General features: G+C 46.7%; 11 non-coding genes across 11 annotated transcripts; all 11 read left to right on the plus strand.

The window, feature by feature from the left end:
• Nucleotides 1-463: 463 nt before the first annotated feature.
• Nucleotides 464-536, plus strand: TRNAN-GUU (transfer RNA asparagine (anticodon GUU)). Its single transcript has one exon. It is a non-coding gene; the product is annotated as a tRNA-Asn (tRNA).
• A 1,101-nt stretch (nt 537-1,637) lies between these two features.
• Nucleotides 1,638-1,710, plus strand: TRNAN-GUU (transfer RNA asparagine (anticodon GUU)). The gene has a single exon. It is a non-coding gene; the product is annotated as a tRNA-Asn (tRNA).
• A 1,248-nt stretch (nt 1,711-2,958) lies between these two features.
• Nucleotides 2,959-3,031, plus strand: TRNAN-GUU (transfer RNA asparagine (anticodon GUU)). The gene has a single exon. It is a non-coding gene; the product is annotated as a tRNA-Asn (tRNA).
• A 514-nt stretch (nt 3,032-3,545) lies between these two features.
• TRNAN-GUU (transfer RNA asparagine (anticodon GUU)) lies at nt 3,546-3,618 on the plus strand. Its single transcript has one exon. It is a non-coding gene; the product is annotated as a tRNA-Asn (tRNA).
• Nucleotides 3,619-5,747: 2,129 nt separating this feature from the next.
• On the plus strand, nt 5,748-5,820 carry TRNAN-GUU (transfer RNA asparagine (anticodon GUU)). The gene has a single exon. It is a non-coding gene; the product is annotated as a tRNA-Asn (tRNA).
• A 367-nt stretch (nt 5,821-6,187) lies between these two features.
• Nucleotides 6,188-6,260, plus strand: TRNAS-GCU (transfer RNA serine (anticodon GCU)). Its single transcript has one exon. It is a non-coding gene; the product is annotated as a tRNA-Ser (tRNA).
• An 808-nt stretch (nt 6,261-7,068) lies between these two features.
• On the plus strand, nt 7,069-7,141 carry TRNAN-GUU (transfer RNA asparagine (anticodon GUU)). Its single transcript has one exon. It is a non-coding gene; the product is annotated as a tRNA-Asn (tRNA).
• Nucleotides 7,142-7,508: 367 nt separating this feature from the next.
• On the plus strand, nt 7,509-7,581 carry TRNAS-GCU (transfer RNA serine (anticodon GCU)). Its single transcript has one exon. It is a non-coding gene; the product is annotated as a tRNA-Ser (tRNA).
• An 808-nt stretch (nt 7,582-8,389) lies between these two features.
• On the plus strand, nt 8,390-8,462 carry TRNAN-GUU (transfer RNA asparagine (anticodon GUU)). Its single transcript has one exon. It is a non-coding gene; the product is annotated as a tRNA-Asn (tRNA).
• Nucleotides 8,463-8,829: 367 nt separating this feature from the next.
• On the plus strand, nt 8,830-8,902 carry TRNAS-GCU (transfer RNA serine (anticodon GCU)). The gene has a single exon. It is a non-coding gene; the product is annotated as a tRNA-Ser (tRNA).
• A 955-nt stretch (nt 8,903-9,857) lies between these two features.
• Nucleotides 9,858-9,930, plus strand: TRNAN-GUU (transfer RNA asparagine (anticodon GUU)). The gene has a single exon. It is a non-coding gene; the product is annotated as a tRNA-Asn (tRNA).
• The last annotated feature ends 2,620 nt before the right edge of the window (nt 9,931-12,550 follow it).

The raw sequence follows: 12,550 nt of genomic DNA on the forward strand, positions 1-12,550 counted from the left end.
CCTGACGAACATTTAATCTTTGGGCTTCCGTTGCGCAATGGTTAACGCCGTCGGCTGTTAACCGAAAGGTTGGTGGTTCGAGCCCATCCGGGAGCGGTGTTGTGAGGTCTTAGATGTAACGTAAAATTCAGAGTTTTTTAAAAATAACTGACGAACATTTAATTTTTGGGCTTCCGTGGCGCAATGCTTAGCGCGTTCGGCTGTTAACCGAAAGGTTGGTGGTTCGAGCCCATCCGGGAGCGGTGTTGTGAAGTCTCAGATGTGACGTAAAAAGTCAAAGTTTTTCCACAATACCTGACGACCATTTCATTTCTGAGCTTCCTTAGCTCCATGGTTAGCGTGTTCGGATGTTAAGCTTAAGGTTGGTGGTTCGAGCCCACCCGGGAGCAGTGTTGTGAAGTCTCAAATGTAACGTAAAAAGCCAAAGTTTTTCCACAATACCTGACGACCGTTTAATTTTTGAGCTTCCGTGGCGCAATGGTTAGCGCGTTCGGCTGTTAACCGAAAGGTTGGTGGTTCGAGCCCACCCGGGAGCGGTGTTGTGAAATCTCACATGTAACGTAAAAATCCAAAGTTTTTCCACAATACCTGACGAACATTTAATCTTTGGGCTTCCGTTGCGCAATGGTTAACGCCGTCGGCTGTTAACCGAAAGATTGGTGGTTCGAGCCCATCCGGGAGCGGTGTTGTGAGGTCTTAGATGTAACGTAAAATTCAGAGTTTTTTAAAAATAACTGACGAACATTTAATTTTTGGGCTTCCGTGGCGCAATGGTTAGCGCGTTCGGCTGTTAACCGAAAGGTTGGTGGTTCGAGCCCATCCGGGAGCGGTGTTGTGAAGTCTCAGATGTGACGTAAAAAGTCAAAGTTTTTCCACAATACCTGACGACCATTTCATTTCTGAGCTTCCTTGGCTCCATGGTTAGCGTGTTCGGATGTTAAGCTTAAGGTTGGTGGTTCGAGCCCACCCGGGAGCAGTGTTGTGAAGTCTCAAATGTAACGTAAAAAGCCAAAGTTTTTCCACAATACCTGACGACCATTTAATTTTTGGGCTTCCGCGGCTCAATGGTTAGCGCGTTCGGCTGTTAACTAATAGGTTTGTGGTTCGAGCCCACCCGGGAGCGGAGTTGTGAAATCTCACATGTAACGTAAAAATCCAAAGTTTTTCCACAATACCTGACGAACATTTAATCTTTGGGCTTTTGTTGCGCAATGGTTAACGCCGTCGGCTGTTAACCGAAAGGTTGGTGGTTCGAGCCCATCCGGGAGCGGTGTTGTGAGGTCTTAGATGTAACGTAAAATTCAGAGTTTTTTAAAAATAACTGACGAACATTTAATTTTTGGGCTTCCGTGGCGCAATGGTTAGCGCGTTCGGCTGTTAACCGAAAGGTTGGTGGTTCGAGCCCATCCGGGAGCGGTGTTGTGAAGTCTCAGATGTGACGTAAAAAGTCAAAGTTTTTCCACAATACCTGACGACCATTTCATTTCTGAGCTTCCTTGGCTCCATGGTTAGCGTGTTCGGATGTTAAGCTTAAGGTTGGTGGTTCGAGCCCACCCGGGAGCAGTGTTGTGAAGTCTCAAATGTAACGTAAAAAGCCAAAGTTTTTCCACAATACCTGACGACCGTTTAATTTTTGAGCTTCCGTGGCGCAATGGTTAGCGCGTTCGGCTGTTAACCGAAAGGTTGGTGGTTCGAGCCCACCCGGGAGCGGTGTTGTGAAATCTCACATGTAACGTAAAAATCCAAAGTTTTTCCACAATACCTGACGAACATTTAATCTTTGGGCTTCCGTTGCGCAATGGTTAACGCCGTCGGCTGTTAACCGAAAGGTTAGTGGTTCGAGCCCATCCGGGAGCGGTGTTGTGAGGTCTTAGATGTAACGTAAAATTCAGAGTTTTTTAAAAATAACTGACGAACATTTAATTTTTGGGCTTCCGTGGCGCAATGGTTAGCGTGTTCGGCTGTTAACCGAAAGGTTGGTGGTTCGAGCCCATCCGGGAGCGGTGTTGTGAATTCTCAGATGTGACGTAAAAAGTCAAAGTTTTTCCACAATACCTGACGACCATTTCATTTCTGAGCTTCCTTGGCTCCATGGTTAGCGTGTTCGGATGTTAAGCTTAAGGTTGGTGTCTCGAGCCCACCCGGGAGCAGTGTTGTGAAGTCTCAAATGTAACGTAAAAAGCCAAAGTTTTTCCACAATACCTGACGACCATTTAATTTTTGGGCTTCCGTGGCTCAATGGTTAGCGCGTTCGGCTGTTAACTAATAGGTTGGTGGTTCGAGCCCACCCGGGAGCGGAGTTGTGAAATCTCATAGGTAACGTAAAAATCCAAAGTTTTTCCACAATACCTGACGAACATTTAATCTTTGGGCTTCCGTTGCGCAATGGTTAACGCCGTCGGCTGTTAACCGAAAGGTTGGTGGTTCGAGCCCATCCGGGAGCGGTGTTGTGAGGTCTTAGATGTAACGTAAAATTCAGAGTTTTTTAAAAATATCTGACGAACATTTAATTTTTGGGCTTCCGTGGCGCAATGGTTAGCGCGTTCAGCTGTTATTCAAAAGGTTTGTGGTTCGAGCCCATCCGGGAGCGGTGTTTTGAAGTCTCTGATGTGACGTAAAAAGTCAGAGTTTTTCCACAATACCTGACGACCATTTCATTTCTGAGCTTCCTTGGCTCGAAGGTTAGCGCGTTCGGATGTTAACCAAAAGGTTGGTGGTTCGAGCCCACCCGGCTGCCGTGTTGTGAAGTCTCAAATGTAACGTAAAAAGCCAAAGTTTTTCCACAATACCTGACGACCGTTTAATTTTTGAGCTTCCGTGGCGCAATGGTTAGCGCGTTCGGCTGTTAACAGAAAGGTTGGTGGTTCGAGCCCACCCGGGAGCGGTGTTGTGAGATCTCAAACGTAATGTCAAATGCCAAAGTTTTTGCACAATACCTGACGACCATTTAATTTTTGAGCTTCCGTGGCGCAATGGTTAGCGCGTTCGGCTGTTAACCGAAAGGTTGGTGGTTCGAGCCCACCCGGGAGCGGTGTTGTGAAATCTCACATGTAACGTAAAAATCCAAAGTTTTTCCACAATACCTGACGAACATTTAATCTTTGGGCTTCCGTTGCGCAATGGTTAACGCCGTCGGCTGTTAACCGAAAGGTTGGTGGTTCGAGCCCATCCGGGAGCGGTGTTGTGAGGTCTTAGATGTAACGTAAAATTCAGAGTTTTTTAAAAATAACTGACGAACATTTAATTTTTGGGCTTCCGTGGCGCAATGCTTAGCGCGTTCGGCTGTTAACCGAAAGGTTGGTGGTTCGAGCCCATCCGGGAGCGGTGTTGTGAAGTCTCAGATGTGACGTAAAAAGTCAAAGTTTTTCCACAATACCTGACGACCATTTCATTTCTGAGCTTCCTTGGCTCCATGGTTAGCGTGTTCGGATGTTAAGCTTAAGGTTGGTGGTTCGAGCCCACCCGGGAGCAGTGTTGTGAAGTCTCAAATGTAACGTAAAAAGCCAAAGTTTTTCCACAATACCTGACGACCGTTTAATTTTTAAGCTTCCGTGGCGCAATGGTTAGCGCGTTCGGCTGTTAACCGAAAGGTTGGTGGTTCGAGCCCACCCGGGAGCGGTGTTGTGAAATCTCACATGTAACGTAAAAATCCAAAGTTTTTCCACAATACCTGACGAACATTTAATCTTTGGGCTTCCGTTGCGCAATGGTTAACGCCGTCGGCTGGTAACCGAAAGATTGGTGGTTCGAGCCCATCCGGGAGCGGTGTTGTGAGGTCTTAGATGTAACGTAAAATTCAGAGTTTTTTAAAAATAACTGACGAACATTTAATTTTTGGGCTTCCGTGGCGCAATGGTTAGCGCGTTCGGCTGTTAACCGAAAGGTTGGTGGTTCGAGCCCATCCGGGAGCGGTGTTGTGAAGTCTCAGATGTGACGTAAAAAGTCAAAGTTTTTCCACAATACCTGACGACCATTTCATTTCTGAGCTTCCTTGGCTCCATGGTTAGCGTGTTCGGATGTTAAGCTTAAGGTTGGTGGTTCGAGCCCACCCGGGAGCAGTGTTGTGAAGTCTCAAATGTAACGTAAAAAGCCAAAGTTTTTCCACAATACCTGACGACCATTTAATTTTTGGGCTTCCGCGGCTCAATGGTTAGCGCGTTCGGCTGTTAACTAATAGGTTGGTGGTTCGAGCCATCCCGGGAGCGGAGTTGTGAAATCTCACATGTAACGTAAAAATCCAAAGTTTTTCCACAATACCTGACGAACATTTAATCTTTGGGCTTCCGTTGCGCAATGGTTAACGCCGTCGGCTGTTAACCGAAAGATTGGTGGTTCGAGCCCATCCGGGAGCGGTGTTGTGAGGTCTTAGATGTAACGTAAAATTCAGAGTTTTTTAAAAATAACTGACGAACATTTAATTTTTGGGCTTCCGTGGCGCAATGGTTAGCGCGTTCAGCTCTTATTCAAAAGGTTTGTGGTTCGAGCCCATCCGGGAGCGGTGTTTTGAAGTCTCTGATGTGACGTAAAAAGTCAGAGTTTTTCCACAATACCTGACGACCATTTCATTTCTGAGCTTCCTTGGCTCGAAGGTTAGCGCGTTCGGATGTTAACCAAAAGGTTGGTGGTTCGAGCCCACCCGGCTGCCGTGTTGTGAAGTCTCAAATGTAACGTAAAAAGCCAAAGTTTTTCCACAATACCTGACGACCGTTTAATTTTTGGGCTTCCGTGGCGCAATGGTTAGCGCGTTCGGCTGTTAACCGAAAGGTTGGTGGTTCGAGCCCACCCGGGACCGGTGTTGTGAGATCTCAAACGTAATGTCAAATGCCAAAGTTTTTCCACAATACCTGACGACCATTTAATTTTTGAGCTTCCCTGGCGCAATGGTTAGCGCGTTCGGCTGTTAACCGAAAGGTTGGTGGTTCGAGCCCATCCGGGAGCGGTGTTGTGAAGTCTCAGATGTGACGTAAAAAGTCAAAGTTTTTCCACAATACCTGACGACCATTTCATTTCTGAGCTTCCTTGGCTCCATGGTTAGCGTGTTCGGATGTTAAGCTTAAGGTTGGTGGTTCGAGCCCACCCGGGAGCAGTGTTGTGAAGTCTCAAATGTAACGTAAAAAGCCAAAGTTTTTCCACAATACCTGACGACCATTTAATTTTTGGGCTTCCGTGGCTCAATGGTTAGCGCGTTCGGCTGTTAACTAATAGGTTGGTGGTTCGAGCCCACCCGGGAGCGGAGTTGTGAAATCTCACAGGTAACGTAAAAATACAAAGTTTTTCCACAATACCTGACGAACATTTAATCTTTGGGCTTCCGTTGCGCAATGGTTAACGCCGTCGGCTGTTAACCGAAAGGTTGGTGGTTCGAGCCCATCCGGGAGCGGTGTTGTGAGGTCTTAGATGTAACGTAAAATTCAGAGTTTTTTAAAAATATCTGACGAACATTTAATTTTTGGGCTTCCGTGGCGCAATGGTTAGCGCGTTCAGCTGTTATTCAAAAGGTTTGTGGTTCGAGCCCATCAAGGAGCGGTGTTTTGAAGTCTCTGATGTGACGTAAAAAGTCAGAGTTTTTCCACAATACCTGACGACCATTTCATTTCTGAGCTTCCTTGGCTCGAAGGTAAGCGCGTTCGGATGTTAACCAAAAGGTTGGTGGTTCGAGCCCACCCGGCTGCCGTGTTGTGAAGTCTCAAATGTAACGTAAAAAGCCAAAGTTTTTCCACAATACCTGACGACCGTTTAATTTTTGGGCTTCCGTGGCGCAATGGTTAGCGCGTTCGGCTGTTAACCGAAAGGTTGGTGGTTCGAGCCCACCCGGGAGCGGTGTTGTGAGATCTCAAACGTAATGTCAAATGCCAAAGTTTTTCCACAATACCTGACGACCATTTAATTTTTGAGCTTCCCTGGCGCAATGGTTAGCGCGTTCGGCTGTTAACCGAAAGGTTGGTGGTTCGAGCCCACCCGGGAGCGGTGTTGTGAAATCTCACATGTAACGTAAAAATCCAAAGTTTTTCCACAATACCTGACGAACATTTAATCTTTGGGCTTCCGTTGCGCAATGGTTAACGCCGTCGGCTGTTAACCGAAAGTTTGGTGGTTCGAGCCCATCCGGGAGCGGTGTTGTGAGGTCTTAGATGTAACGTAAAATTCAGAGTTTTTTAAAAATAACTGACGAACATTTAATTTTTGGGCTTCCGTGGCGCAATGGTTAGCGCGTTCGGCTGCTAACCGAAAGGTTGGTGGTTCGAGCCCATCCGGGAGCGGTGTTGTGAAGTCTCAGATGTGACGTAAAAAGTCAAAGTTTTTCCACAATACCTGACGACCATTTCATTTCTGAGCTTCCTTGGCTCCATGGTTAGCGTGTTCGGATGTTAAGCTTAAGGTTGGTGGTTCGAGCCCACCCGGGAGCAGTGTTGTGAAGTCTCAAATGTAACGTAAAAAGCCAAAGTTTTTCCACAATACCTGACGACCATTTAATTTTTGGGCTTCCGTGGCTCAATGGTTAGCGCGTTCGGCTGTTAACTAATAGGTTGGTGGTTCGAGCCCACCCGGGAGCGGAGTTGTGAAATCTCACAGGTAACGTAAAAATACAAAGTTTTTCCACAATACCTGACGAACATTTAATCTTTGGGCTTCCGTTGCGCAATGGTTAACGCCGTCGGCTGTTAACCGAAAGGTTGGTGGTTCGAGCCCATCCGGGAGCGGTGTTGTGAGGTCTTAGATGTAACGTAAAATTCAGAGTTTTTTAAAAATATCTGACGAACATTTAATTTTTGGGCTTCCGTGGCGCAATGGTTAGCGCGTTCAGCTGTTATTCAAAAGGTTTGTGGTTCGAGCCCATCCGGGAGCGGTGTTTTGAAGTCTCTGATGTGACGTAAAAAGTCAGAGTTTTTCCACAATACCTGACGACCATTTCATTTCTGAGCTTCCTTGGCTCGAAGGTAAGCGCGTTCGGATGTTAACCAAAAGGTTGGTGGTTCGAGCCCACCCGGCTGCCGTGTTGTGAAGTCTCAAATGTAACGTAAAAAGCCAAAGTTTTTCCACAATACCTGACGACCGTTTAATTTTTGGGCTTCCGTGGCGCAATGGTTAGCGCGTTCGGCTGTTAACCGAAAGGTTGGTGGTTCGAGCCCACCCGGGAGCGGTGTTGTGAGATCTCAAACGTAATGTCAAATGCCAAAGTTTTTCCACAATACCTGACGACCATTTAATTTTTGAGCTTCCCTGGCGCAATGGTTAGCGCGTTCGGCTGTTAACCGAAAGGTTGGTGGTTCGAGCCCACCCGGGAGCGGTGTTGTGAAATCTCACATGTAACGTAAAAATCCAAAGTTTTTCCACAATACCTGACGAACATTTAATCTTTGGGCTTCCGTTGCGCAATGGTTAACGCCGTCGGCTGTTAACCGAAAGTTTGGTGGTTCGAGCCCATCCGGGAGCGGTGTTGTGAGGTCTTAGATGTAACGTAAAATTCAGAGTTTTTTAAAAATAACTGACGAACATTTAATTTTTGGGCTTCCGTGGCGCAATGGTTAGCGCGTTCGGCTGCTAACCGAAAGGTTGGTGGTTCGAGCCCATCCGGGAGCGGTGTTGTGAAGTCTCAGATGTGACGTAAAAAGTCAAAGTTTTTCCACAATACCTGACGACCATTTCATTTCTGAGCTTCCTTGGCTCCATGGTTAGCGTGTTCGGATGTTAAGCTTAAGGTTGGTGGTTCGAGCCCACCCGGGAGCAGTGTTGTGAAGTCTCAAATGTAACGTAAAAAGCCAAAGTTTTTCCACAATACCTGACGACCATTTAATTTTTGGGCTTCCGTGGCTCAATGGTTAGCGCGTTCGGCTGTTAACTAATAGGTTGGTGGTTCGAGCCCACCCGGGAGCGGAGTTGTGAAATCTCACAGGTAACGTAAAAATACAAAGTTTTTCCACAATACCTGACGAACATTTAATCTTTGGGCTTCCGTTGCGCAATGGTTAACGCCGTCGGCTGTTAACCGAAAGGTTGGTGGTTCGAGCCCATCTGGGAGCGGTGTTGTGAGGTCTTAGATGTAACGTAAAATTCAGAGTTTTTTAAAAATATCTGACGAACATTTAATTTTTGGGCTTCCGTGGCGCAATGGTTAGCGCGTTCAGCTGTTATTCAAAAGGTTTGTGGTTCGAGCCCATCCGGGAGCGGTGTTTTGAAGTCTCTGATGTGACGTAAAAAGTCAGAGTTTTTCCACAATACCTGACGACCATTTCATTTCTGAGCTTCCTTGGCTCGAAGGTAAGCGCGTTCGGATGTTAACCAAAAGGTTGGTGGTTCGAGCCCACCCGGCTGCCGTGTTGTGAAGTCTCAAATGTAACGTAAAAAGCCAAAGTTTTTCCACAATACCTGACGACCGTTTAATTTTTGGGCTTCCGTGGCGCAATGGTTAGCGCGTTCGGCTGTTAACCGAAAGGTTGGTGGTTCGAGCCCACCCGGGAGCGGTGTTGTGAGATCTCAAACGTAATGTCAAATGCCAAAGTTTTTCCACAATACCTGACGACCATTTAATTTTTGAGCTTCCCTGGCGCAATGGTTAGCGCGTTTGGCTGTTAACCGAAAGGTTGGTGGTTCGAGCCCACCCGGGAGCGGTGTTGTGAAATCTCACATGTAACGTAAAAATCCAAAGTTTTTCCACAATACCTGACGAACAATTAATCTTTGGGCTTCCGTTGCGCAATGGTTAACGCCGTCGGCTGTTAACCGAAAGGTTGGTGGTTCGAGCCCATCCGGGAGCGGTGTTGTGAGGTCTTAGATGTAACGTAAAATTCAGAGTTTTTTAAAAATAACTGACGAACATTTAATTTTTGGGCTTCCGTGGCGCAATGGTTAGCGCGTTCGGCTGCTAACCGAAAGGTTGGTGGTTCGAGCCCATCCGGGAGCGGTGTTGTGAAGTCTCAGATGTGACGTAAAAAGTCAAAGTTTTTCCACAATACCTGACGACCATTTCATTTCTGAGCTTCCTTGGCTCCATGGTTAGCGTGTTCGAATGTTAAGCTTAAGGTTGGTGGTTCGAGCCCACCCGGGAGCAGTGTTGTGAAGTCTCAAATGTAACGTAAAATGCCAAAGTTTTTCCACAATACCTGACGACCATTTAATTTTTGGGCTTCCGTGGCTCAATGGTTAGCGCGTTCGGCTGTTAACTAATAGGTTGGTGGTTCGAGCCCACCCGGGAGCGGAGTTGTGAAATCTCACAGGTAACGTAAAAATACAAAGTTTTTCCACAATACCTGACGAACATTTAATCTTTGGGCTTCCGTTCCGCAATGGTTAACGCCGTCGGCTGTTAACCGAAAGGTTGGTGGTTCGAGCCCATCCGGGAGCGGTGTTGTGAGGTCTTAGATGTAACGTAAAATTCAGAGTTTTTTAAAAATATCTGACGAACATTTAATTTTTGGGCTTCCGTGGCGCAATGGTTAGCGCGTTCAGCTGTTATTCAAAAGGTTTGTGGTTCGAGCCCATCCGGGAGCGGTGTTTTGAAGTCTCTGATGTGACGTAAAAAGTCAGAGTTTTTCCACAATACCTGACGACCATTTCATTTCTGAGCTTCCTTGGCTCGAAGGTTAGCGCGTTCGGATGTTAACCAAAAGGTTGGTGGTTCGAGCCCACCCGGATGCCGTGTTGTGAAGTCTCAAATGTAACGTAAAAAGCCAAAGTTTTTCCACAATACCTGACGACCGTTTAATTTTTGAGCTTCCGTGGCGCAATGGTTAGCGTGTTCGGCTGTTAACCGTAAGGTTGGTGGTTCGAGCCCACCCGGGAGCGGTGTTGTGAGATCTCAAACGTAATGTCAAATGCCAAAGTTTTTCCACAATACCTGACGACCATTTAATTTTTGAGCTTCCGTGGCGCAATGGTTAGCGCGTTCGGCTGTTAACCGAAAGGTTGGTGGTTCGAGCCCACCCGGGAGCGGTGTTGTGAAATCTCACATGTAACGTAAAAATCCAAAGTTTTTCCACAATACCTGACGAACATTTAATCTTTGGGCTTCCGTTGCGCAATGGTTAACGCCGTCGGCTGTTAACCGAAAGGTTGGTGGTTCGAGCCCATCCGGGAGCGGTGTTGTGAGGTCTTAGATGTAACGTAAAATTCAGAGTTTTTTAAAAATAACTGACGAACATTTAATTTTTGGGCTTCCGTGGTGCAATGCTTAGCGCGTTCGGCTGTTAACCGAAAGGTTGGTGGTTCGAGCCCATCCGGGAGCGGTGTTGTGAAGTCTCAGATGTGACGTAAAATGTCAAAGTTTTTCCACAATACCTGACGACCATTTCATTTCTGAGCTTCCTTGGCTCCATGGTTAGCGTGTTCGGATGTTAAGCTTAAGGTTGGTGGTTCGAGCCCACCCGGGAGCAGTGTTGTGAAGTCTCAAATGTAACGTAAAAATCCAAAGTTTTTCCACAATACCTGACGAACATTTAATCTTTGGGCTTCCGTTGCGCAATGGTTAACGCCGTCGGCTGTTAACCGAAAGATTGGTGGTTCGAGCCCATCCGGGAGCGGTGTTGTGAGGTCTTAGATGTAACGTAAAATTCAGAGTTTTTTAAAAATAACTGACGAACATTTAATTTTTGGGCTTCCGTGGCGCAATGGTTAGCGCGTTCGGCTGTTAACCGAAAGGTTGGTGGTTCGAGCCCATCCGGGAGCGGTGTTGTGAAGTCTCAGATGTGACGTAAAAAGTCAAAGTTTTTCCACAATACCTGACGACCATTTCATTTCTGAGCTTCCTTGGCTCCATGGTTAGCGTGTTCGGATGTTAAGCTTAAGGTTGGTGGTTCGAGCCCACCCGGGAGCAGTGTTGTGAAGTCTCAAATGTAACGTAAAAAGCCAAAGTTTTTCCACAATACCTGACGACCATTTAATTTTTGGGCTTCCGCGGCTCAATGGTTAGCGCGTTCGGCTGTTAACTAATAGGTTGGTGGTTCGAGCCATCCCGGGAGCGGAGTTGTGAAATCTCACATGTAACGTAAAAATCCAAAGTTTTTCCACAATACCTGACGAACATTTAATCTTTGGGCTTCCGTTGCGCAATGGTTAACGCCGTCGGCTGTTAACCGAAAGATTGGTGGTTCGAGCCCATCCGGGAGCGGTGTTGTGAGGTCTTAGATGTAACGTAAAATTCAGAGTTTTTTAAAAATAACTGACGAACATTTAATTTTTGGGCTTCCGTGGCGCAATGGTTAGCGCGTTCGGCTGTTAACCGAAAGGTTGGTGGTTCGAGCCCATTCGGGAGCGGTGTTGTGAAGTCTCAGATGTGACGTAAAAAGTCAAAGTTTTTCCACAATACCTGACGACCATTTCATTTCTGAGCTTCCTTGGCTCCATGGTTAGCGTGTTCGGATGTTAAGCTTAAGGTTGGTGGTTCGAGCCCACCCGGGAGCAGTGTTGTGAAGTCTCAAATGTAACGTAAAAAGCCAAAGTTTTTCCACAATACCTGACGACCATTTAATTTTTGGGCTTCCGTGGCTCAATGGTTAGCGCGTTCGGCTGTTAACTAATAGGTTGGTGGTTCGAGCCCACCCGGGAGCGGAGTTGTGAAATCTCACAGGTAACGTAAAAATACAAAGTTTTTCCACAATACCTGACGAACATTTAATCTTTGGGCTTCCGTTGCGCAATGGTTAACGCCGTCGGCTGTTAACCGAAAGGTTGGTGGTTCGAGCCCATCCGGGAGCGGTGTTGTGAGGTCTTAGATGTAACGTGAAATTCAGAGTTTTTTAAAAATATCTGACGAACATTTATTTTTGGGCTTCCGTGGCGCAATGGTTAGCGCGTTCAGCTGTTATTCAAAAGGTTTGTGGTTCGAGCCCATCCGGGAGCGGTGTTTTGAAGTCTCTGATGTGACGTAAAAAGTCAGAGTTTTTCCACAATACCTGACGACCATTTCATTTCTGAGCTTCCTTGGCTCGAAGGTTAGCGCGTTCGTATGTTAACCAAAAGGTTGGTGGTTCGAGCCCACCCGGCTGCCGTGTTGTGAAGTCTCAAATGTAACGTAAAAAGCCAAAGTTTTTCCACAATACCTGACGACCGTTTAATTTTTGAGCTTCCGTGGCGCAATGGTTAGCGCGTTCGGCTGTTAACCGTAAGGTTGGTGGTTCGAGCCCACCCGGGAGCGGTGTTGTGAGATCTCAAACGTAATGTCAAATGCCAAAGTTTTTCCACAATACCTGACGACCATTTAATTTTTGAGCTTCCGTGGCGCAATGGTTAGCGCGTTCGGGTGTTAAACGAAAGGTTGGTGGTTCGAGCCCACCCGGGAGCGGTGTTGTGAATTTTCACATGTAACGTAAAAATCCAAAGTTTTTCCACAATACCTGACGAACATTTAATCTTTGGGCTTCCGTTGCGCAATGGTTAACGCCGTCGGCTGTTAACCGAAAGGTTGGTGGTTCGAGCCCATCTGGGAGCGGTGTTGTGAGGTCTTAGATGTAACGTAAAATTCAGAGTTTTTTAAAAATAACTGACGAACATTTAATTTTTGGGCTTCCGTGGCGCAATGGTTAGCGCGTTCGGCTGTTAACCGAAAGGTTGGTGG

Source organism: Phalangium opilio, unplaced genomic scaffold, assembly GCF_054372755.1.
Source record: "Phalangium opilio isolate 3A_F unplaced genomic scaffold, DU_Popi_V2 ptg000352l_1, whole genome shotgun sequence".
Lineage (NCBI taxonomy): Eukaryota > Metazoa > Arthropoda > Arachnida > Opiliones > Phalangiidae > Phalangium > Phalangium opilio.